Source organism: Rattus norvegicus, chromosome 8, assembly GCF_021556685.1.
Source record: "Rattus norvegicus strain SHRSP/BbbUtx chromosome 8, alternate assembly SHRSP_T2T, whole genome shotgun sequence".
NCBI classification, from domain to species: domain Eukaryota; kingdom Metazoa; phylum Chordata; class Mammalia; order Rodentia; family Muridae; genus Rattus; species Rattus norvegicus.
The window spans coordinates 129,390,968-129,412,742 of NC_141541.1; the positions used below are offsets into that span (position 1 = coordinate 129,390,968).

Here is a 21,775-nt window from a genome sequence, read left to right on the forward strand (position 1 = left end):
CTGAAGCTCCACTTTCCTCTTCTGCTGTGTATCTGTCCACAGGCTGCACCCAGCTTGGAAATTCTGTTCCCCTCCAGCTTCTTTTCAGTCATGGCAAGAGGACCATGGGTGTGTCTTTCACGTGTTCAGCTCCATGAGCTCAGAGCCTAAGCCAGTAACAACTCAGTCTCTGGTTCACCTGTAACCATGACAACTCCATGATGCCAGTTGCCAAGGAACACATTTTGACCTGATGTCTTAAAAAGAAAGAATAGAAAATCATTCAGCTTTGTCTTCTCAGGAGACTATCAGAGACAGGCTCTCTGGTGCTGTGCTTGAAGCTGGGCTGCTCATTTAATTAGCTTTGCTATGATTTCCCCGAGGAGCCATTTCTGCCAGAAGTGAGTTTCCAGAAAGGTGGTGGGGTGTGTGCACAGAATGGTATCAAGAGACTCAGGGGCTCACACACCCTTGGGCTGTTCCAGGATCTGGACTTCCATGATATCTGCTCAAGCCCACCTTGCTTCCTCCACATTAGCCCTCAGACAGGAACTACCGGGATTCTGGTAGGAGCTTCCAGAACTGGAGGAGACACTGGTGGCAAAGTAGAAATGGTGTGAGGTGAACCCACTGTGGGTTCAGGGATTGGGCTTGTCTGCCAGATTCATGAAGGCAGAACAAACTGGGAAAACAAAGAGAAGGTGGTGCAATGGGGAAACCGTGCTAACCCCCATCTCTTCAGCTTCTTGAAGCATCCCTCCCCCATGCTACCTTTGCTTCTAAAAAGGAATGTATCCCTCAGTCTGTGTGTGTGTTAGACAGAGCTTGTCACCAAACCTGGAGCTTGCTATCCCAGCTGGAATGACCGGCCAGTGACCCCCAGGGATCCTGCTGTCCACCTACCCAGCACTGGGATTACAGGTGCACGCTGCCACAGAGGAGGCAAGCACTTTACAAATCAACCGTCTCTCGGCACCTTGTCTTTTTAATATGCTATGTTTATCTGTTTACTAAAATTTTTATTTAGAATAGATACTGGCTGCTACTCTAAACAAGGACAGCAAAAAGTGTCACTGGGCCTTTCCCTAAGAAGACAGGAGTGTCCAGGGATCTTCTAGAGCTCAGGAGAGGTTACTGTCACTTGGGTAGTAGCAGTGGGATTCCACGTCTGTGTCGGTGTCCCGCTCCTGTCCCTTTATACCTGATGTTGCTTTATTTCAAAGCTTCCAAGACTTTTTACTCATGGCCCCTTTCACCTGATAATTTTTTTTAATACAACCCCGGGTATATAGGTATATAAAATGGGTTTACAAATCAGATTTTACTGATAATAAACCATAAAGAAACAGATTTAAAACAGTCCTTTTTTGGGACCATTGAGATGACTGTTCACCAAGGAACCTGACACCAGGCCTGAGGACCTGAGTTTGATCCCTGCAGACCATGTGGTGGAGGGAGAGAACTGGGTTCTGCATCCACAGCATGACTTGACATGCACCAAAACCCCAAACAGCATAAAGTACTCCTTTGATATATACATATAATTTTATCACTCATACATATAATTTTACCATTTACGAAAGATAAAAAGCAAATTTGCATACCAATGAGACGGATATCTTGCTTCTCTTACACAGAACATCCCAAGATACACTAATTTGATACTTATATGGTGGTGAACGGCGGCTGGAAAACATTGCGTCTTTTCATAATACAAGAGCATAGACATCCATGTGTATAGTGAAAAACACTGAGGTTCAGGGTGTCGAATCCCAGCAGCCTGTTTCGGACAGGGGCCACTGGTGAGAGTCCAGGCTGCCATGACCCGCAGAGTATAGCACAGCTTTCAGAGACACCTCATATGTACTGTTCGCTGAGGTTTGAGTTGCTTTTTGGTCACTGGATTGGAAGACTCCTGTGACTGTTGTCAAATTTCTCCTGACCCCACATTTAGTTACATGACCTGATAATGGAGTCAAGACTGTTTAAGAGGCTCTGGGGTGGTCTGTACCAATGGCAGAGAACCTGGCATGTTTGAGTTCTTGGGTTCAATTCCCGGTGCTAATAATTAATTAAACAATTAATTAATTGATTGATTAATTAAACAAAGTAGCTTTGCTTTGGTGGTCTGGAGCTCACCAAGTAGGCTGGGCTGCCTAGCCAACAAAATCCAGAGCTCTGGCTGACTCCTCCTGAGCATGGCTGCCTACCATCACAACCCTCTGCTTTTCTTCTTTCTTTTTTAATGTTTGTAACAAGGGTTCTGGGAACCGAACTCAGATCTTTGTGTTTGCAAGGCGAGTGCTTTCTCAACTCAGCTAACGTCCCAGCTCCTGACCTGCACAATCAAATTGCCTGCAGAGACCCAAGAAAACCTTTGCCAGCTCAGGATGATTTGTTATAAAAGTCGCAGCTACAGTCAGCAAACCACAGTTCCCTCCTTGCGTGCCTCTTAGTGTGTGTTCAGAGCATGCCTCAGACACAGCAGAGGTGGCTGAATTCTCACCAGCTAGCCAGGCAGTCCATAGGCAGGATCAGAATGGTCCCTGGCCTCAGCCTGCTGTGATTCAGCCTGCTTGAAGCTTGCGCTCAGCCCTGGAGTCCTCTTGGAAAGGGACAGGAGGGAAATGAGGACAAAGAAGGCATTGAGGGTAAAGTTGTCTTCTGAGTGTTAATGCATTAGAAACGCAGGGACTCTGCACTGAGGTTAGCTGTCCCCTCCAATCTCTCTGAGGTTATTTTTGTGTGTCCCCCACCCCCACCCTCACACAGTGTGGAGAGGGTAGGCTCAGAGAAAAGCAACTCTCCTGCTCTCCGTGGTCCCTCAGCCTGCCCCTTCCCAGGTGTCAGCTGTCATATTTACTGTAGCCCCAAGCAGCTGCAGGGTAACACTGGGTGAGTTGCAAAAATACATGACACAGAAAGCCACACACACAAAGCCATACTGAAATAATTCACTGGGCTCCCTAAACCTTGTGGTTATTTAAAGCTGCTGGGGTTTTTCTAACACTGTCCTTCCTGATGCAGCCCAAACACCCCTGCAGCTCTGCTCCTGTTACAACCTTCCTTCCCACAAGAAAATAAAGGAATAGTGGACAACGAAGCAAGTGGCCAGTGAGTCATCGGTGGCCTTGAGGACAGGCAAGTGAGCAAGGAGCATCCTGTCACTCAGGCCAACTGTGCAAGTGATGTCATGGACAGGGTGGTGTCAAGGGATGCGTCCCTTCGGAAGCGACGGTTTGATTGCTGTTTTCTAATCGATGAGGGCCTGACAAGTTTGCTCTACAAGAACTCCCGGACTCTGAGCTGATGGTTCAGGCCCCAGGATGTCAGTAGATACTTTTGCAACAGGGCAAGATAGGTTTCACTTCCAGTTTTCAAGCTAAGACCAGGCTGCCTTCTCCTCAAGAGCTGCCTCGGTTGTTCAGTGAGGGTTACATTGTGTTCAATAAGTGAAATAGATAAGTGATGTGGAGGGTAGGGTAGTGGGAGGCCGAGTTCCTGGAGAGGAGAGATTGCCAGATGCTGCTACAGCTGCTTGGAGTGTACTGGATGCTCACTGAGTACTTTGGGGGCGGGGGGGAAGTATCAGTTAAATTTTCTTGTTGAGGACATGGGGGAAGGGTATTAGAACTCCTGAAACCACACATACCAGGCAGACAGACGAGCTATGGCAGCAGAACCAACGTCTTCCGAGTCCCTCACTTTGTGCCCACGATGAGCAGATGGGATGGGACGTGCATGGTGCACCAGGCGAGGGGATCCAGGAGTCTTGTCACCAGCCTTGGTTGGGAGAGGCCCGTTGCTCACAGACACCTCATCCCTGCCAGCTCACCGTCCTGATGGAGGACACAAGGTGGGTGTGCTTGCCAGCGAACACAAACTAATCCTGACTTTGAAATAAGCAGCAGGATGGAATGGAATTTATGTTAGAAATCACCAAATGTATTTGGCACCCCTAGTCACATATCAATAAAAATGTGGGACGGTAGCCCTGAAACCTGGTGGAGCACTTTACTTCAGCCAGCCAGAGCCCGTGGCATCCTCTGTCAGCAGTAACGGCAGGAAACACTGCATCTCCAGGAAACTACCCCAACCCGGAGCAGTGGCAAAATGGCAGCTGCTCCACAGCCCAGCGCAAGCTCTCCTCCCGGCATTTCCTGTTTGTGTGCTCACCTCCCTGTGGGTCTTGGTCCTCAGAGCCCTTCTGCTAGGGTTTGGATGTGGGTTGAGCGCGTCCCTAATGCCTTTGTGTCAGAAGCCTGGTTCTCCACATGAAACTGTTGGAAGGTGGAACCTGTCACGCCACCCAAAGCAGCCATTTCTTGCTTGCTTTCTGAGCGACTTGGGAAGCTTGCTCACTCCAGGGATTACCTAGACTGGACAACTAGGTCATTCTGTCCAGTTCCCACTTCTGATGCTACAATTTCTGGTCCGTACTTGAAGATGCCTGGAATCTCTAACACCATTTCCTCCTTTGCTTAAGTCCCATAAATGGATGCTGCTCTTTTAACTGGATTAGTTAAGTGAAGAGTGCAGAGGGATGGACAGGGAGGTTAGCTAAAGGGAAGAGGTCACAGAGCTGAGTTCTAAAGTGAGACTTATCAAGGGGCAACCGTCCCGAGTACCCCCTGGAGGAAGCACAACACGCAGAGTCAGAGGATGGAAGAAGGTGGGACAGGTAAGCAGAGGCTTGTGGAGAACGTCCCTCGTGTGTCTAGAACTGAGACATTGCATGTAGCTGTCTGAGGACAAGCTCACCTTTCCCAGATGTCATGATGGCAGCCAGCGGGACGGGGCATGGCCGTTTCTTCCCTGAGGGATGGTGTACTGGGGGGTGTGGCAAGGGGAAGGAGACAACGTTGGACAGGCTATGAATTGATGGGTGTGGAAACACAGGGATGAGAATAAATGCAGAGAAGGAACTGGGGTTCTATTAAGAGGGGTTAGGGTCCTTAGCTGCAAGAGGCAAGAACTGAATTCCAGAAGAGAAAGGGGCAGTTGCCAAAAGAATGCCGGACCACTAGGTGTCAGTAGTCAGCCCACTCTATGACAAGAGGAGGCAGCTAGAGGAACTACAAAGTCAGCATGGCACCGGCTGGTTACTGCCTGCTGCCTTCTGCTGGCACATCGTGGAACTGCACCTCGGCAGGTTCTTTCCTCTAAACTGGCAGTCAGTTTGCAACCTAACCCTGTTTGCAAGGACACTGAATCTTACATCTCAAGGAACCAAGGCCCAGGAAGGAGAGGGAATCGCTCTCTGTCTTAAATCACGTTAGCGGATTCGAGAGTCCTGTTCCACCCACAGCCATAGGTAGCGTAGGGCACGAAGCCTCTGAGAGCGCACCCCCGTGTGTTCAATTGCAGCATTGCTAAAACTTGTCCATCCCCAGTGCATGACTCTCCCCTGAAACTGTTCACCCTCCCAAACAGGGTGGATTCCAAAGAATTTGAGCCCAGAAAGAACAGGGAACTGTCTGCAACTGGACATAATCATACTAAGCAAACTGATTCAGCCTCAGGAAGACCAATACAGCATGTTCACCGTGGGTCCTATATAGATACATAAAATCATATAACCAGATGACATGGGAGTAGAAACAGAGCTATCTAGGCCTGGGGGCTCAAAAAGTGGGATACATCACGAAGATGCCAATAACTATAGTATAAATAAACACGAGTGTCATAACGTATCAGTAGAGGGAATGTCTTCCTGGTATCTCAGGCACATTTCCGGTCATTGATATTCCCAGGTTCTGGGCCATTGGCTCAGCCAAGCAGACTGGTCTCCAGCTTCGAGTGCCTTAAATCTTCACACTCTGTGCCAAGGATAGAACCAGACCCTATTTCTGTCTCTCTCTCCCCAAGGCGTGCCATAGTGTTGGGATGACATCGAGTCAAGTGAGAATATGCTCTCTTCTGGACAGGGTGATAAACTACGGGCCCCAGAGGCCCCAGAATGGCGGGAGTTAGTGGAAGCCAAGAGGGAGAGAACATGAGTTTCCTGTGTCTAAATGCTGATGTGGGGTTTTCAGGCTGTGCCTATTGGGTTGTAAAAGTCCACAAGAGCAGAGTTGTCTTTCTTTCAATATTGGGGGTTAAACTTAAGGCCAGGAAAAGTGCTCTATCACATACAAGCTATTAATGATTCGAGGCGGGGGCTTACATATCTATCCAGACTAGGTTTGAAGTCACTCTGCTGCCAGGCAGGCCTGGAACCTGTAGCCCTTCTGCCTCCGCCCTTCCCCCTTTCCGAGTGATTCTATTGCAGGTCTGTACCCACAGCCCAGCCCCATAGGTACAGCCTTGAAGTCCAGGTAAGAAGAGTATAACACTTCTGGGTTGCGGTGACAGACACCCAGGGAATGGCCTTAAGCTGTGTGCAGTGTGAAGAAGGGCAGAGCAATGGAGCCCACGAACAGGAAGATGGGCTGGAAGATGGGATGAGGCAAGGGCCACATTTACTGAAAGAAAAACTACTGGTGAGCATCGTCAGGTCTCCAAGACAACCGTGAAATCCAGGAGAGAGGCAAAGCCGACTCACTCTCCAGGCTCTACGCTTTTCCCTTCCTTCCTGCGTACACAGCTAGACCTTTGAGAGAGATGGTCATGTGACTGTCTTCCAGCCAATGAAATAGGGCAACATTTTGAATGCCTACTCCATTGTGTGAGCCCTTCCGTGTTCTCCCTTCAACTCAAGGACGATGCTCACGGTGATGTTGGGAGCTATGGGGCAAAGATGGAGCTGGAACATCAGCTTAGGTCGCTGCCACACTGTTGGGGACCCGAGGACTGTCTGCCTCTTGCTATGGGAGCCAAGGAGCAGGATAGAAGCCAGGGCACTGTGGCCTGGGACCGTTCACAGATCTTTGATCTAGCAGATAGGCCTTCTAGCCACTGAATAGCAGAACTGGAGTTGTCCTCTGTCCTTCGGACAAGCCATCACCTTGAAACGAAGGTGTGGGTTGTGTCTGACGCTCCCCTCTTCAAACAGCATGGGGCTTCAGATGTCAAGATCAGTGCAGGGAACTTTTACATGGCTGGCCACCTCTTCTTAGCTTCATGTGTCTGCCTCCTCAGAGGCACCTGACCTGACTCTATCCCAGAGTTCCTCTCTCCCTACCCGAACTCCCACCTCCTATTTCCTGCCTCAGCTAACAGCCACCAGCTTTTTAGTGGCAGGTGATGCTTCTCTCTACCTTAGTTCTACTGTGTGGTCTTGAGTCCCTCGCAGACCCTCTCTGAATCCACACCTGAAAAGTGGCCCAAGCTGCAGGCACAGCTAGGAAAATCCCTCAGGGAAACAACGTTCTCCTGTGCTCACAGGGCTGAAAAACTGTCACTTCCTTCTTTGGGTGCTCCAAGGTCAATGAGAACGATTCTAACTCTCACTTCCTAGAGCTACTGTGAGCCTTCAACATGGCTGACTTCTCCTGCAGGCCACTGATGACAGTCCCTGAGGAAGCCAAGTGGATTCCTAGGTATGAGGTCTCCCAGCGCCATCTCTTAGTCACAGCTCACACAAGACAGAATCCTCTACTCTGCTCCCGTTCTCAGTATGTCCGGCTTTCCAAGAGGAGAGGAGATGCTAAAAAAATATTTTCTGGGTGTGATGGCATGCTCCTATAATCCCACACTCAGGAGGTGGAGGAAGGAGGATCATGAGTCCAGTCCAGCCTGGGCTACATAGTCAGAACCATCTCAAAAGCAAACAGATCGAAAAACAAAACAAAACAACCCCCCCCCTCACCTTCGTGCATTTGCTTTGCCAGTGTCCAAAGGAACATTCATGCCACTTCTAGGTTCATCTTCAAAGCAAAACTCAACAATTCTTGGGTTTATTTAGTCCTCGTTAATTTTAAAAATAACAAGTATTTTTCCAAGTTTAAATTTTTTTCCCCCTCTCCTCACCAATTTACTTATCTCCGTGGCCTGCCACTCCCTGCAAAGGTCCAACAGATGCCAGAGGGGGTTTGGAAATAACTCAAGATTCTTTTTGGCCTTTGTTAGATAAAGTGTGTGTGTGTGTGTGTGTGTGTGTGTGTGTGTGTGTGTGTGTGTGTGTAAAACCTGCTACTTAGAATCAGGAGCCACAGAACAGTGCAGTTCAGGAAACATCGGTTGACTTGATCATGAAGTCCTTAGAAGGGATGGAACCCACAGAACTGAAGTGTCCACAGGACTTGTGCCTCTGGGACTCTGCTTCCTTCTCTGCTTGTTTGAGGTTGCACCACTTTTCTGCTTATTTGAAGTTGTACCGGTTTTCTGCTTATTTGAAGTTTCACTGGTTTTCTGTTTGAGGTTGTACTGGTTAGTTTTGATAACTTGACACAAAATGGAGTCACCTGAGAAGAGGTAACCTTGTTGAGGAATTACCTCTATCAAAGGCAGGTGCCTTTGGCTTGTGTGTGGGGCAATTTCTTGATTGGTAGTTGATGTAAGAGGGCCCAGCACACTGCGGGCGGTACCATCCCTATGCAGTTAGGCCTGGACTGTGTGGAAAGCAGCTGAGAAAGCCTGAGAAAGCAAGCCAGTAAGCAACATTTCTCCACAGGACCTGCTTCAATTCCTTCCCTGGATGATGGACCATACATAACCTGTAAGGCAAACAAACCCTTTTCTCTCTCATTTGTTTTTGTCAGTGTTGTATCACAGTGACAGAAAGAAAACTGGAACAGAAATTGGTATCAGAGAGTGGGGTATCATTGTGATTGACAGAGCCATGGGCTAGGAAAGGCCATTGAGAGCTCAAAGCTTTGTGAGTGTACGGGGAAAAGCCAATAAACAGCATGCCTCTGTGGTGGTCTCTGATTCAGCTCCTGCCTTCGGTTCCTGCCTTCGGTTCCTGCACTTGGTTCCCTGCCCCTGATTCCTGTTCTTGGTTCCTGCCTTTGGCTCCTGCCCTCAGTTCCTACCCTCAGTTCCTGCCTTGAGCTCCTGGCTTCCTTTGATGATAGACTGTTACCTGGATTTGTAAGATGAATAAAATCTTTTCTTTCCTTCTCAAGCTGATTTCAGTCAGTGTTTTATAACAGCAACAGGAAGAAAACTAGGACACAGGCTTTCATTCTTTTACAGTAAATATGCTATGCTTTTATATAAGAAATAATAGCATCTTAAGATTCACTAAGATAAGTCAGGAAAGGACCAATACCAAGCAAGACCATTTTCTGTGCCATTACAGGATGCTGGGTGCTCCATGAAAAGTGGCTTCAGATGAACTCAGCAAAGCCACTGGATTCCTTCCCTGCCCAGAGCCCTCCTGTTGCTGTATCCTCTGACCTTTGGGTGACATTTCCAGCCTCCCCTATCCTCTGACCTCTGTTCTGAGTTTCACTCTCTGGGCTGCTTCTTGGCGCCATGCATATTTTGGAAACTCCTGTTTCTTATGGAGCAAAGAAGTCTACACTGATTCCAGAATTCCTCCAAGGACTCAGCTCCCGGTTGCTCACAGTGCCTGCTGTTTTAATATGGTGTCTCCTTCCTCTCTTTCCTTTTCTTCCCTCCTGTCCCCTTCCCTTCCCTTCCTCCCCCTCCCTCCCCTTCCATTTCCTCCCTTTCCTTCCCGTTCCTTCTCCTCCTTTCTGTTCTCTTCCCTCTCCTCCTTTACCCTCCCTTCCCTCCCCTCTCCTCTCTACCCCCTTCTCTTCCCTTCCATTCTCTTCCCCTCCTCCCCTCCCTTGCTTTCCCCTCCTCCTCTCCCTTCCCTTCTCCTCCCTCCCCTTCCCTTCCTCTCGTCTCCCTTCCCCTCCTTTCCCCTTCCTCTCCCCTCCGTTCTCTTCCCTCCTGTCCCCTTCCCTTCCCTTCTTTTCTCTTCCCTTACCCTCCCCCTTCCTCCCCTCTCCTCCTGTCTTCCCTTCCTCTTCCCTTATATTCTATTCCCCTCTATTTCCACCCCTCCCCTCCCCCCCCTCCTTTACCTTCCCTTCTGCACTTTCCCTAGGGAAGAACCTTGCAGGATTTTCTCTCCTGGGTCTCCATGATTGTCTGGGTCCTGACAGGGGGCAGCATTTAGTTTTCTGTCAAGACGAGATACGTTCCTAGGCTTGTTAGTGATTCCAGCTCAAAATAAAGAACAACATTGAAATGAGTTTAATTCCCAGGAGGGAATGAAAGGCTGTGTCAGCGTTTCCATGGTGAGTGCTGTCTTCTGGGGACTTACCTTCCAGCTGTGAAAATCTGCTTTATGCTAGAGCTTAAGCCTTTGGTTGCTTAAAGGCTCTATATTATTAAAGAGTCTACTTGACTAAGTTGAAAATGTGACTGTAGAAATGACTCAGAATGTTCTCTCTTCTGCCCCTTGGCCCCTCTGCTGCTGGCCACGCTCTCTGCCAGGCAGCACTGAGCCTTGGCAGAAGTGCAGCATCTGGCTCTCCCTGCCGTGTGTGGTCTGAGGGGGCAACGCTGAGGATCTTGGCTTTTCTGTACAGTTAAAATGACACCTCCATGAGGTCCCACCCATGTCTATCTGTAGGTGTTTCTCTGTGCACTAGTCACTCACTGACCCCAGGTCTTAGAATCACGGAGGAGAAGGGCAAGTGTCGGCAAACGCACTAAGCCCTCTTGGCTCCTCAGCCTGTGATGTCTCTGTGGGTATCAGAAGAAACCCACATTGAGATGACTTGTGAGGACTCCATCTTGCAGCAAGAGCTCTTACAGTGTGAGGGAGATAAAGGGGCTGTGTCTCATCAACCGAGAGAGAGAGAGAGAGAGAGAGAGAGAGAGAGAGAGAGAGAGAGAGAGCGCAAAGCAGGCTCACTTTGAGACTTCAGCGTCAAACTCATCAAGCCATGGCTGCTTGGTTTTAAGTAAGAGCACATTTGCAGACACTTTGTCATGTCCTTTATTTTAAACAGAGTGCGAGGGGTGGATGGAAGCTCCTCACGATAAAAGGAAGGGGTTGAGAGCAGAGACTCAACATCTGAGCTGGAGTGGAACCTGATTGGGTTTGGAGTGTGCCAAAAGCTCCATGAAAATTCATAACCATCTCAATTCAAGGTCTGGGGGATCCATTGTCCTCTCTTGGCCTTTGCGTGCACCAGGCATGACAGCAGCGCACATACGTACACCTAGGAAAAACACATGTGTGTGCAAGTGTGTGTGTGTGAGAGAGTGTGTGAGTGTGTATGTGAGAGAAAATCTGAATGATTGTGGGTATGTGTAAGTGAGCATGTATGAGTATGAATGTATGAGTATGTGTGTGTGTGTGAGTGTGTATGAGGAGTGTGTGTGTGTGTGTGTTTGTGTGTGTGTGTGTAAGCCCTATGCTTCTATGAAACTTTTCACAAGCAAGAAGGGAAAGCTCTAGCAAAAGGCACACCTCAGGCCACACAGAGCCTGTGGTCCAGGGTGAAGGAGCTGTGGGCTCCCCACACTCAAAGCAATCCCTGTCCCCTCATTAGCTGATGGCTGAGTGGAGCCAGCAGAATCTCCTGTGGCCCTTCACTACAAGAAGTACAGACGGCCTCAGTAACCTGTGGGGCCACAAGACACAGACAGCAGCAGCAACAATAAGAAGCCCTAGAAAGACAGCTCAGTGGTCAAGAGCACTGGCTGCTCATACAGAGGACCTAAGTTCAGTTCCCAACTGTAGCTGCACTATCCTGGATTAATGCCCTATCCCGGCCTCTGTAGGTGCACAGAAATGGAGGTGAGACACCCAATGCATATAATAAAAATAAACATTTTAAAGGATCTCTGAAAATGGAAACATCTATGTTGTTACTGTTGCTCCACAATGTTCTGCCTACTCAGTGTTTTTTTAATCATGAGACATGGAAAGAAACATTAAAATATGGTAAATTTCAGGGGGCACATGATCAGTGGAGACCTACAAAGGTCATATCTTGAAATTTTAGATGGAGACTCTAAATACGCTTCTATAAATTATTCAAATTATTCAAGGAAATGATGTCTAAAGAATGAAAAAGAAAGCATCAGAATAGTGTCTCACCAAGTAAATAATTCAAATGAAGACATAGAAGTTATTTTTAGGCACAAAATAGAAATTTTGTAGTTGAAACATAACAATAGCGAAATGTAAATTTCACTAGAGGGCCTCAGAAGCCATTTGAGCTCATAGAACAAAGACTTAAATTTGGGCTGGGGAAGGGGATGGCTCAGTTAGCAAAGTCATGAGGATTGGCTGGTTCTGTGTCCACTCAACACAAGCTAGAGTCATTAGAGACAAAAGAACCACAGTTGAGGAAGTGTCTCCATGAGATCCAGCTGTAAAACATTTTCTCAATTAGTGATCAATGGGGGAGGGCCCAGCCCATTGTGGGTGATGTCATCCCTGGGCTTGTGGTCCTAGGTTCTATAAGAAAGCAGGCAGAGCAAGCCATGGGGAGCAAGCCAGTAAGCAGCACCCCTCCATGGCCTCTGTACCAGCTCCTGCTTCCCAGTTCCATCCCTGTTCCAGTTCCTGTCCTGACTTTCTCTAATGATGGATTATGATCTGGAAGTGTAAGCCAAATAAACCCTTTCCTCCCCAAGTTGGTTTTTGGTCATGACAATTTAACACAGCAATAGAGACCCCCAAGACAAGTTGGTGCCAGAGTAGTGAGGTATTGCTGGAACAGCACTGAGAACACAGAGAAGCTGTGCTCTGAAGATAACCAAGGTTGTACCTTGTGCTGGCGGCCGGACTTGGCAATGTGTAAGAGTCACACTGGTGGTACTGATTTCTTTTTTTTCTTTTTCTTCTTTTTTTTCTTTTTTCTTTTTTTCGGAGCTGGGGACCGAACCCAGGGCCTTGCGCTTGCTAGGCAAGTGCTCTACCGCTGAGCTAAATCCCCAACCCTGGTGGTACTGATTTTGAAGGCATGAAGGGGTCAGGGAGAGCAGCTGAGGCTTGGCACTGTGAGAGTCCAGGAAAGGCCACTGCTGAAGGTGCAGCCACAGTAGCAGTTGAAGGCCCAGGACGGAAGGATCCATGCAAGAAAGCTGAGGCTTGGCACCATGAAGAGAGCCTATGAGAAGCTACTGGTAAAACTGCAGGCCAGTTGCAGCAGAAGATCCAAGCAGTGTTAGAGATGCCAGCAGCACGGGATGACCACCAAGAACGGTGGCAGCATCAGGGGAGTGGAGTCAGCCAGGGCCAGAGCTACAGAGGGCAGAGCTGGAGATGGGACCCAAGCCCTTTGGAGGAGCCCAGAGGATCACAAGTGGATCCCAGACATTCGATGACTGGAGTTTGGTTTTACTTTCACTTGATCGAGACTGTGCCCTGATTTTTTCCCTCTCGAAGTAAAGTATCTTATTGGAGCCTGCAGTTGAGAGACTTTGAATTTTAAAAGACTTTGATTTTGAAAGAGATTGGATATTTTAAAGGGACTAAAATTTTAATGTGTTTGAATTTGTAAAGACTGTGGGACTTTTAAAAGTTATTTATGTCAGATCTTGGGGATACAAAAGGAAGGGTTGCGGCTTAATAGTGATGTGTTGGTGTGTCAAGTTGACACAAGCTAGAGTCATCAGACAGAAAGGAGCCTCAGTTGAGGAAATGCCTCCATGAGATCCAGCTGTAGGGCATTTTCTCAATTAGTGATCCATGGGGGAGGCCACAGCCCACGGTAGAAGCAAGCCAGTGAGCAGCACTCTTCCATGGTCTCTGCATCAGCTCCTGCCTCCAGGTTCCAGCCCTGCTTGAGTTCCTGTCCTGACTTCCTCCAATGATGGATTGTGATCTGGAGTGTAAGCCAAACAAACCCTTTCCTCCCCTACTCGGCTTTTGGTCATGACTAAGACACTCCTCACTCACTTAGTCATGTTTCTCTCTGAAACTTGCCTCAGTGACCTTTCACAGTGCTGGCCCCTGGCCGACCATCTTGCCTGGCTTGCCTTTATTCTGGAAGTGCGAGCTTTTGAATCTGCCCCTCTGCCATTGAACTGGATTTAAAAAAAAAAAATCTTATCTCATACGTTTCCTGACACCACCAGGCCGCTGCATCCTGGGCCAATGGCTTTGGAGTCTGCTAGTGAATACCATCCCTGGCCTTCCTCTCAGCTGGAAGCAAAGGAAACATTTGTTCTCTGGCATCTTGGTTCCAGACCAGCATGAGGCTGAGGCCAGGGTACAGCCAGCCTCCCCGGAGTGGCTTTGCTGGGGATTTCTGATGAATGAGTCAAACAGGAAAAAAGAGGCAGCTGAGGAAGAAATTAGATTTCTGGGCTCTGGCTTAGAACAAGGACCAGGCGTCTCTCTTTGTTGGTGGGGCTAGGAAATGAACCGAGTATTATGCACTTGACCCCACCACTGAGCCACCCCAACCCTAGAGCGCAAGCTCCCTTATCGTTCCCGTGGGTGCTTACATCTGCTGGGCTCAGAGGGAGGAACACGTCTTGTCTTTATTCAGTCTGGGCTTCGGGTAGGGACTCAGGACTGAGTTCCAGTCAAAGCAGCCCCATGTCTGGGCAGGGGTCTCTCCTCAGTCAGATCCATATTGGTGCAGGGATTTCTACCCAAGCATCTTGAAGGGAATCCTGACAGGGTGGCACGAAGAAGGTTTCTTCCTTCGGAGAAGGAGATGCGGAAGCAGGCATTGGTTTACACAGGAGTGTGAAATGACAGCTACTGAGGAGAGTTGTCCAAGCACATGGTTGAGTCCACAGTTCTTTGGTGCAGAAAAGCTGCCTGCATGGCATGCTGCTGACTGTTCATTTTCAGCGAGCCCTTTCTAAAGGCTGGCCTTGGGAAGACGTTCCTCCATTCACACCATCATCCTTCCGTGTTGATTCCGCCTCGAAGCACCATTCCAGGCTCACGAATGAGATTCAGGTTCAGAACTATCTCCTTGAAGTTCTAAATCATAATATATGTGTATACATGTCATGTGCACGCATATGTGCATGTGCACGCATATGTGCATGTGCACGCGTATGTGCATGTGCACACATATGTGCACGTGCACATGTCTGTGCATTTGCACACGTATGTGCATGCACACATGTATGTGCATGCATGGGGAGGCCTGGGAAGAACCTCAGGTGTGGCCCTTAGGTACTTTGTCCACCTCCTTTGAGACAGGGTCTCTCATTAGCTTGGATATCACTGATAAGACAAGTCTGGCTGGCCAGTGAGCCCCAGGGTCCTCACATCTCTGCTGCTCCATGGCTGGGATCATGAGTGAATGCTGCCATGCCTGCCTCAGACTCAGGTCCTTGTGCTTATAGTAGTGAGCCCTTTACTGACCGAGCCCCAGAAAGGTCCCTTCACCAGGCCACAGAGCTGAAGTGAAGGACCTCGCAACAGCTTACTCCTGATATTCTCCCTTTCATCTACTTCTTAGTCTGGTGACCAGCTGACAAATGCATCGACGATTTCAGGAAGTTTCCTCATCCTTGATCAGAGGACGCCACATTCGGCAGTTTATTCTCATGGAGTAATTGTAATTGCAGATGACACACGTCATAGCCAAGGGTGGCTAAGGACACACTCCTTCTGTTCCCAAATCCCACTCAAGCAATAAAATGGGCACAGAAATAAAAACAAAAAACAAAAAACCAGTGTCGTGATTACAGACAATTGGGTGTAAGGTCACTGTGTTTATTAAGGAATCCCTGGGGAATAGGAGGCCAGGGCAGAGCAGAGCAGAACAGACTGAAGTTGACAGGCTGCAGGGTCAAGCCTTCCAGTACCACAGAGGGAATCCCACCAGCAGGACCGCCGAGTAGAGGCAACAGAAAGAGAGGCCAGGAAGGACACGGTGCAGGCATGAGCTAGCATCTGCACCCCCTGAGCAGGGAGTCAGTCACTTGAGAGGACTGCCAGCAAGTCTTCCTTTGACTGGGCAATCCTGAATGCTGAGGTATTCCTCCGCTGTCTCCACACCCAGGGATAGATCATCTCACCCACTGGGAAAGTCAGGGGCATGGAGTGGGGCTGGAGCCGCACATCTGTGGTGATCAAGGTGGAACCTGGGGAGAAGGATGGCAGTGCACAAGGCCACGACCCAGGATCCAGGCAGGATGAGGGGGAGAGAGAAGCAAGAGCGCAGAGTAAGAGTCAGAGTCTGAAGGGCTCCTGAGTGCTGGCAGGATGTGCAAGAGGTTTGAGATGTATGTGTGGATTTTGAAGGGAAGCCGGCTAGAGATGTGCTACACACCAGGCTGGGGACATATCGCACAGCAGAGCCAAGTCATGACTCGAGTTTAGCAGTGGTGCTGGGGGGCAGGAGAGGGAATCTGGAAGAACACGAACAGTGGCAAACCTCACAGTGTCAGTGACATAAAGAGATGCCCGGCACAAGCCTCTGTGTGAGAAGGACGAGTTATCGAATGTAGGATGGGGTCCCCTCCGCCCTGCTGGCCACCCACAGCAAAAGCATAGGTTTCCTTACGACTATTTTACGCATACACGTCAGTAGACTTTGCCTTTGTTAACGACCTCCCCAACCCCCCAGCCTTCTCTCCCCATCTCCCTCTTAGCAGCTCTCCTCTGGTGCCAGCATCTTAGCAAGCCCTTCCATTACCCTCCCATTCCCGCTCCATTTCCATGGTCCCCTTCCTAGTTTCACAACACACATGCACATACATACATACGAACACACCAGTGGATGTAAGTCAGTATGGGAAGCACAAGGTGTGTGTCTTCCCGTGTCTGGCTTATTTTACTTAGCATGATCATGTGTGGCTCCGCCCATTGTCAGCTTTTATAGCTGAACATGATGGTGCCTATGTGCCTATGTGCCTATGTGCCGTGTGTGCCGTGCCTTCTTCTGTTGATGGCCATCCAGGCTGGGTCACATGCAGGTTCACTGCTGGGTGCTGACTTGAATTCCTGTGGGTCTGCACCTGGGGTGGTTTGGCTGGTCACATGATTGTTTGGCTGGTCACATGATTGGCTGGTCACATGGTGGTTTGGCTGGCCACATGATTGTTTGGCTGGTCACATGATTGGCTGGTCACATGGTTGTTTGGCTGGGTCACATGGTTGTTTGGCTAGGTCACATGGTTATTTGGCTGGGTCACATGGTTGTTTGGGCTGGTCATGTGGTTGTTTGGGCTGGTCATGTGGTTGTTTGGCTGGTCACATGATTGTTTGGCTGTCACATGGTTGTTTGGCTGGTCACATGATTGTTTGGCTGGTCACATGATTGTTTGGCTGGTCACATGGTTGTTTGGGCTGGTCACGTGGTTGTTTGGCTGTCACATGGTTGTTTGGCTGGTCACATGGTTGTTTGGCTGTCACATGGTTGTTTGGCTGGTCACATGATTGTTTGGCTGGTCACATGATTGTTTGGCTGGTCACATGGTTGTTTGGCTGGTCACACGGTTGTCCTCTTTTTTGTCTTGGGAGGCATCTCTGTGCTGATCTTTACAGTGGTTGTAAAGGGCTCTAGGTACCTTCAGCTGACTTGTGTAGTCCACAGGCCTCCCTATCCCAGACCCTGACAGACCCTGAGGGTTAGAAAAGAGCCAGGGCTGGTGGGCTCCCTGGCCCCCTCTCCTGTGCAGCAGCAGGTCCTCAGCCCCCCTGCTCTCTGCTCCCTGGCTCCAGTGGTCCTCGCTTGGAGATTGCACCGCCTCACTTCCTACCCTGGCTAACAATACCTTCATGCCCTGGGCTGTCTTCTTTCAGCTGCCAGGAGCCTCTTCCAGCCCCCTGAGGACACACGAGGAACACATACTTAACCTTTGAGTTTCTTAGGGAGGGGGCAAAACAGAAAGAAACACCAGAAGGCAATATGGAAACTAATTCAAGTCATTACTCACTGTAGGAGGAGCATGAGAGGAAGGTGTGTGTGTATATATGTGTCTTTATATGTCTGTGTGTCTGTGAGTGTGTGTGTCTGTGAGTATGTCTGTGTATGTCTATGTGTATATCTGTATGTGTGTGTCTGTATGTCTGTGTGAGAATATGCATGTGTCTTTGTATGTCTGTGTGTGTGTATATGTTTGTGTATATATCTGTACTTGTACGTCTGTGAGTGTGTCTGTATGTCTGTGATGTCTGTGTGTGTCTGTATGTCTGTATATGTGTGTGTGCTTGTATGTCTGTATGTCTATGGTGTGTTTGTCTGTGAGTGTGTGTGTGTGTGTGCACACGTGTGTGTAGAACCAGTCAGAAGGGTGCAAGGAATGACCACTTTTTTGATCATATGAATTATTATCTAGCAAGCCAAATTAAACAAAAAAAGCCTTCTCTGTCCTCATTATTAGAGATCAGGCTGACATTTTCCAGACTTTTTACTGAGGAAGCTCTTAATATTTCAGCCAGAAAAGCCAGAGTGGTGCAGGAAATGGGCTGCTCCAAGTTGGCTCCTGGAGGGAGGGCCACAGCCAGTGGCCATCTGCTCCTCCCCCACCCCCTGCCCTCCCTGTGTGGTAGACCAGGTGCCAGGGAAGATACAGGACTAGGTTACATAATAAAACAAGCCCAACCATCCTAAAGCAGGGAGACACAGAGCTGCTCTAGTCCTGCTTAGGGACTGTCTGACATTTGCTATCGGGGGCTTTCAAAAGGTCCAGCAAGATCTGTGCCCCTGACTGACTTGCCTTGCCATGAGCCCTAGGCTTCTAGAGTATAACGCCCCTCCCTGCCTACAGACGCTGTTACTGTGTTCTGTGGGTGTGGGGGAAGGGCAGTGAACAGGACTAGAACTCAATACCACACTGGGAGAGGTGCACACACATGCACGCGCACACACATGCACACATACAACTTTGACCTTTGCCTTTCTCGTGGATTTCATGGAGCAGTCAGTGGCACTGCCCAGGCACAGAGCTGGTGGTTCACCAACTGTATGCTCACCCCTCTTTACTCCTCAGAGCCATCCTCAGGGCCCTGGGGAGGCCAGACCCCATTACTGCCTTTCAGCCAGCATGTCGCTCAGGGAATGACTTGCATGGGGCTAAATGTGAATCGTGAGCTGAGTGGAGTGGAATCCTGATCTCTGGACCCTGGTGCAGTCCTCTACCCTCTCCAGGGACAGGAGAGAGGGAGGGAGACTGCATGTTCAGCACGTAGCCTAGTCCCAGGATGCCCTCCTCCTTTGACTTCTGCTTCCTGGAAAACAGGAGAAGCAGAGACACACAGATTGGCTTACCGGTAACCTGGGCCACAGTGTGATTAAGTCCAAGGCAAAAGTCTTCTTCCATTGGCCTGACTGCTGTTGCCCAGGTGGCTACCATATAGTCCACTTTGAGAGCTAAGAATAGCTCATGGCACCCTAAGCCAGCTCATGGTTTGAGTGTACACTTGGGTGTTTCTGGCCTAGGGACAGATGTTGAGCTCAAGCTGTCCCAAAATATCTCTGAGCCACTGTTTCTGGACAAATGTCACCAGCTGAGACCAAGATCCAGCCAGCACTTCTTAGGTAGGTAGACACAGACTCTAGAGAGACAGGGCTTGTCCAATTCACAGGGAGATCTCTAAGCTGTGGGAATGACTCCTGAGGTGAAGACTGTGAGAAACAAAGGGACTCAGGTTCTCCAGATACTGGCTTTGGGGAGGGCTCACCCACATCTCTGCCCAGTCTCCTTGCCAGGGCCTTTCGCACGTCCTGACGCTGGGGTAACAGCTTGCTATCTGCCCAGAAAGCTCGTGGCTAAACTGGAATGTGACCTTGTGCCTAGCTGGATCCCAAGGGTGACTGCTTTCCAGAACATTCCCACAGATGTGAATAGGGGTGGGGGTGGGGGACAAGCTCAGAAGCACAGAGGAAAAGGAGGGGTGGAGGCTCAGGAAATCCTGACCATGTGCACGTACTATCTGCACAGACTCAAAGCTATTTTAAGGCCAAGGCCAGGATGTAGCCTAGAATGGGTTTGACGTTTGCTTTTGTTGTTGGCCTTTAGAACACTTTTCATTCGTGTGTGTGTGTGTGTGTGTGTGTGTGTGTGTCTACATGTATGCACCCAAATGTAGAGGTCAGAGATCAGTGATCTCCAATCATGCTCCCCCTTAATTTTTGAGACAGGGTGTCACATTGAACCTGGAGTTCGCTGATTCCATGGACAGGTGACTGGTAAGTCCTCTGAATCCTCCTGTCCTCACCTTTATGACACTCTGATGATAGTAGAGTGATTCAGTGCCCAGCTTTCTACTGGCAACTCCACAGCCCATAAAATATACTTTCCCTCGTCAACTGAAGCCCTGGCGAAAACTGCATCCTCCCAACTGTGACAAAACAAGCAAACATACAAACACCTCAGGTACCAGAGCAAACACATTTCAGGCCTGGTGGCCAGAAACCTCCTGTCCTGAGAGTCACAAAGTTCCTGCTCACCTGCTCCTTCCTTTTAACGTGCTGGCTGGAGAAAGTTCCAGGCAGGGGGAGAGTGCTGTGGTCAAGCGGGCGAAGAAGGAGGAAGGTAGGCACAGCAGAGGTTGGTATAATAAAGTCCTGCAGACCTGGTAGATCTGATGTGACTCTTCAATGTATCCCGCAGGCCTCTTCTGCAAGGCGAAATTCATGGAAGGTTCTGGAACCCTGTGTCTACTTTGGAATATGGGACTTCCAACTCCAAATCTCTGTAAGGAAGTCCCGCCCTCGGAAGCTGAGCTGTGAGTGCCCACAAGCTGCAGTGTCACTCTCAGCTGTGCCTTGTTGGGAGAGCTGAGACAAATGGCTTATTTCTCTGTGTTAAAGAACACAATAATATAAGCTGCCCTGAGGGCTGTGGAAGGGTGGGAAGAGACATGTGTTAGTGACTGGTGGCAGTCCTGAGGCATGCAGAACACCAACAGCTCCTCACTGAAGTTTTCAGACAGAGCGCCAAGGCTTAGAAGGGTCTTTGCCCAAGATGGCTGACTCGGAGACAAAGAGTTTGAGCTCTCCGCAGCCTGAGTCTAAAGAACGTCGTCTGAGCCATTCATTCTACACTTTGCCCCTGAAGCACATCAGGCCTGAATCCTTATCCTCATACATGCTGGGGAGTTTGCTGATTAAAGCACAATCTTGACAGGAACTGGGGCACTGGCCCATGCTCACTCAGGACACCAGAGAATGGGTGCTTCCTGCTCAGCTGATGGCCTGTGGGAATAGCCAGGGGGCACTGACAAGCAGAGAAAGACAGAGGAGAAGACGTGGGATCGAGGACCTGTCAGGAAGGGACTCGCTCCAGCAGAGACTTGTCTGTAGCTTTGTCATGGCCTTTGAGTTATTTTCCAGGAAAACATACCCTAGGTACAGCGGTGGGTGGGGAGAAGGCACAGGGGAAGAACACCTCTCAGGTGTCTGGGATCCCATTTTATCTCCACCGTAACCCTACAAAAAGATGAAGATAGAGTCTTCCCTGTTACTCATTCTGTGTCCTCCTCTCTGTGATCCACAGCTAGGAGCTGGCATGCAGCCCTCGAGGGGGTCGCTGTTTCCTTGGGGCTCGAGTGTCTGTCTACACAGATATTAGTCTGTCCAACTCTCTCATACCTTCAGAAAGACCATAGGAGTCAGGTGCCTTCTTTTGGTCCTTAGCAAGCTTGCTTTTGCTTCTGACAGGACCTCACTGCCACCTCCACCCCAGATGGGGACCAGGCATCTCTGTACGGTGGGTCAGCTTGCGAGTACGCTCAGCAAGTGCACTTGGAGGGTGGTGGGCACCGGCCATTCATACAGCCTAAATCCAGAGCAGGTCCACTCGGAGCTAGGCATGAGTTAGACTTCTCCACATGTTCTCACATCTCCTAGGTATATCTTCCCAATGTCTCCTTGGAACAGATCCCTGCCCTTAACTGAGATCAAGATGGAGACTCCAGGGAGGTGGCCAGAGCCGGTCAATATTGAAACGCTGAACAAACCCATTCTTAAGGAACATCCTATCATTTCCACCCAGAGCAGAAGGAAAACAACTC

General features: G+C 49.3%; 2 long non-coding RNA genes across 2 annotated transcripts; both read right to left on the reverse strand.

The window, feature by feature from the left end:
* Nucleotides 1–1,539: 1,539 nt before the first annotated feature.
* LOC148004393 (uncharacterized) lies at nucleotides 1,540–21,072 on the reverse strand. Its single transcript, XR_015628156.1, has 2 exons — nucleotides 20,211–21,072; nucleotides 1,540–3,818 (listed from the first exon to the last, which is right to left on the reverse strand). It is a non-coding gene; the product is annotated as an uncharacterized LOC148004393 (long non-coding RNA).
* LOC148004394 (uncharacterized) lies at nucleotides 15,493–19,138 on the reverse strand. The gene is made up of 2 exons (XR_015628155.1): nucleotides 19,029–19,138; nucleotides 15,493–15,897 (listed from the first exon to the last, which is right to left on the reverse strand). It is a non-coding gene; the product is annotated as an uncharacterized LOC148004394 (long non-coding RNA).
* Nucleotides 21,073–21,775: the final 703 nt, after the last annotated feature.